This window comes from Aplysia californica, unplaced genomic scaffold (assembly GCF_000002075.1).
Source record: "Aplysia californica isolate F4 #8 unplaced genomic scaffold, AplCal3.0 scaffold00113, whole genome shotgun sequence".
Taxonomy (NCBI): domain Eukaryota; kingdom Metazoa; phylum Mollusca; class Gastropoda; order Aplysiida; family Aplysiidae; genus Aplysia; species Aplysia californica.
The window spans coordinates 173410-176897 of record NW_004797383.1 but is presented as its reverse complement, the minus strand read 5'-3'; positions in this window follow the sequence as shown (position 1 = coordinate 176897).

Below are 3488 nucleotides of genomic sequence, written 5' to 3'. Positions count from 1 at the left end.
AGAGAGAGAGAGAGAGAGAGAGAGAGAGAGAGAGAGAGAGAGAGAGAGAGAGAGAATTTAAAGAAAGAAAGAAAGAAGTGGATATATATCTTAATATATAAGGTGAATAAGAAACAGACGGATAGTTAAAAACAAAATAAATAATATAGTACAAGTAGCAGTAACTATCAAATAACACTTTCTAGAAATATAGAATAGGGTGCTTTACGACAAAACTTGGGTAATCGGTAAGATCCACGATGTACTAGGCCTATTAGAAACACATCGGGGGCTCTCGTGGCCTAGAGGTTAAGGTGTTCGTCTCTCATTCAAAGGTACCGGGTTCGAAAAATTTTGATCTCTAAAATTATCTCCTTCCACCCTCCTTCCTTCTCTCTTACAATATTCTGTCGTCTGCTTTAGTCTCCACTTTCTTCCCCCTCACCCTCTCACCTTCTTGGGGGCTCTCGTGGCCTAGAGGTTAAGGTGTTCGCCTCTCATTCAAAGGTCCCGGGTTCGAATCCGGGTAGCGACCAAAAACATTTTCTTCCCTAAATTTGTCTTTTATCACCTCCTTTCCTACTCTCTAGCAATTATCTGTCGTCTGCTTTCGTCTCCTCTTTCTGCCCCCCACCCCTTCATCTCCTTTGCCCCCTCCTCTGGGCTCCTGATTCTTTCTGCAGCCTTTCTACTGCTACTCATTGGCTTCTTCTTACTGCTGTCTTTCAGCAACACCCCGGATCTTCTGGTAGGAAAGATCTACACCTAGCCTTCTCGGACAAGGGCGAACAATCTCGGAGGTCCCGTGTGCAAGTTGTGCACGTTAAAGATCCCTTAGTGGTCTAAAATCGATAAGAGTAGGCTTCGGCCGCCACCCGGGCAAAATTCAAAATTTCCTACCAACTGAAAAAGTTTAGTGTGTACGCGCGCTCATATGACCTTATGCAGTTGCGAGCGCCGTAAAACACTTTACAAAAACAAACAAAAAACATCTCACCTTTTTTGCCCCCTCCACTTGGCTCCTGACTCTTTCTGCAGCCTTTCTACAGCTACTCCTTGGCTGCTTCAAATTTCTGTCTTTCAGCCACACCTATGATCTTCTGGTAGAAAAGATATACACCTAGCCTACTCGGACAAGGGCGAAAAATCTCTGAGGTCCCATACAAGTTGGTAACGCTAAAGATCCCTTGGTGGTCCAAAATCGATAAGAGTAGGCTTCGGCCGTCACCAGGGCAAAATTCAAAATTTCCTACCAATTGAAAATGTTTGGTGTGTCCCGCGCACTCATATGACTTTATTACCTTTTGCAGTTGCAAGCGTCGTAAAACACTAGAGGGGGGGGGGGGGGGGGGGTTAAAAAGAAACACATCTCCTTTCTACATTTCGCGAATGACTTGAACTCACGATTATCTTTAAAAATAAATCGCGAAAATATTTTCACGAATTCTCGTCAGGCGCACCCCCCCCCCCCCCACCACCCTTGTATTCTGTGCATGATGTAGATTCACGGGTTAGAGACAGGCCCACTGTACACTACTGTACAGTTATGGTACGTGAATCTGCTAAAAGAAAAAGGTGAACTTACAATAAACATCGTGCAGAGAAGGGGGGTTAGAGGAAAGGATCAGGGGGAGTAGCATACTTTATACTAGGTCTACAGCATGCAAATGAGAACCTTCGTTTGTAGAATTAGAATAATTTAGATCCTCTAAACGTGTGGACGCTCAAAAGATCACACGATTACGCTCTTTTTCGTAAGTGGAGGTCAACCCAACCGTTCAAATCCTTTGACGGTTATCTCGGTCGGAGTCTCGGAGCATGCATCCCCCCTCCCCCCTCCCCCGTTCACCCCATTTTCTCACCCATGGCACCGGGGCAGCGAAACGTTGCGTCGCTTCAACTTCAAGGTTGTTGGCAAGGCAGGGCAGGACGTTATCAGCTGACTGCGGAGTGGGTCGCAGCGTTCTGATTGCATAAATTAACTGACTTTTGAAACGCGCACGCACGTCGCACACACCGATACTGTACAGCACGCTAAAAAACCTGAGCCGTTGTTGTTGTCCCCGATGTTCAACGCACGTTATCCAAGGGTTTTTCTTTTCTTCTCATGTCTTATTAGTTTTCAAGTGAACAATCACTTCAGGCCAAAGATCTGGATCTTTGCTTGCCAATCCGGGCGATTGAGTGATTTTGATGGGCGTCATGGGGTAGTCGGGTAGTGACTGGTGTTATTAATGCCCCGTCTGGAAATTGGGTAGGCTACATTGGAAGGCAGAACGAAAAATTTTAGCGCCTTAAACTTTAAGGCGGCAGAAATGGGCGCTGGTCATTAACAGGTTGGCAAGCACTGTTCTTGGAGTCAATGACGATTGTCCTAATTACATGGAAGGAAGAGTTATCTGGAGAGCAAGGAGGTTATAAAGTAGAACATGACTATAGCGGCACCATCCCTACTGCGGGACCTTACCGGGATCCCCGTTTTTTTTCTTCTATATGTTAACTCAATCACCTGTGCTCGGGTTTAGCGGGGTAAGGAAAGGCCCATACTCTGATACAGCGGGAGAGAGAGGGCGAGGTCTAGCCAGGGGGGGGGGGAGGGTTTTAGAGTGCTGTAGCCTTTGTAGGCTCCAAACAGGCAGTCTGCGGTGCGGCGTTGTGATTGACCTGTCCAGGGATTAGTGAGGTGGGGCAGGCGGTAGAGAGAGATGGTGCGGAGAGACACATTATGTGAACAACTCCAAAAGTGATGTGTCGTAGCTTAGACGCTCAGTATGAGAGCGTACAGGCCATAGCCATAGGCCTAGGCTAGGCCAAAAAGTAAAAGAAGAGGAGAGCATGTAGCGTGTGATTCCCGTTTCATTGGTTTACGATCGTTTATGCTCAGAGGCATACGCACGCATCCACTTCACCAGTTATCTACAGTAGGCCTAGCGGTACGATAGACAGCACAAGCAACGGGACCCAAGAAAAAACGGCTTCAAACAAAGACAAAAGGAAATGCTTCTCCCTCGAATTAAAGGCCGAAATAATCAACGAAGTTGACAATAACAGGAATACTAATCTAAAGCTCAAATTTTATTGACATGAAAGGGAGGAAATCATGTGGATTTTTAGAAAATTTTCGGTAATTTCCCCTTTGCATTCCTATAGCGGGAACTCACTTACAGCGGGGTTTTTCCTCTGGAACAAAAAATTCCGCCATAGCCGTGGTCTACAGTAGTATAAAGGCCCTGCTGGCTCGATCTCCAGCTGGGTATTCCAGTAATGTAGGACTCGTTGAATAGACAACGTGTGCCGCGGGTGTGGTTGGCAACGTATGCGTACAGATCTAGATCTATGTACTTTCATTTGAACTCGATCCATTATTTCTAAAAGTTATGTTAGGTCTCTAGTCTTTATATGCCTTTCCATAGCACAGGCGGTCACTTTTACAAGTGTCGAAATAAAAAAAAAAGTCTTAAATTTCTGCTTGGAACGCAGGGCCAAAGCAAAATAAAGCTGTAACGATA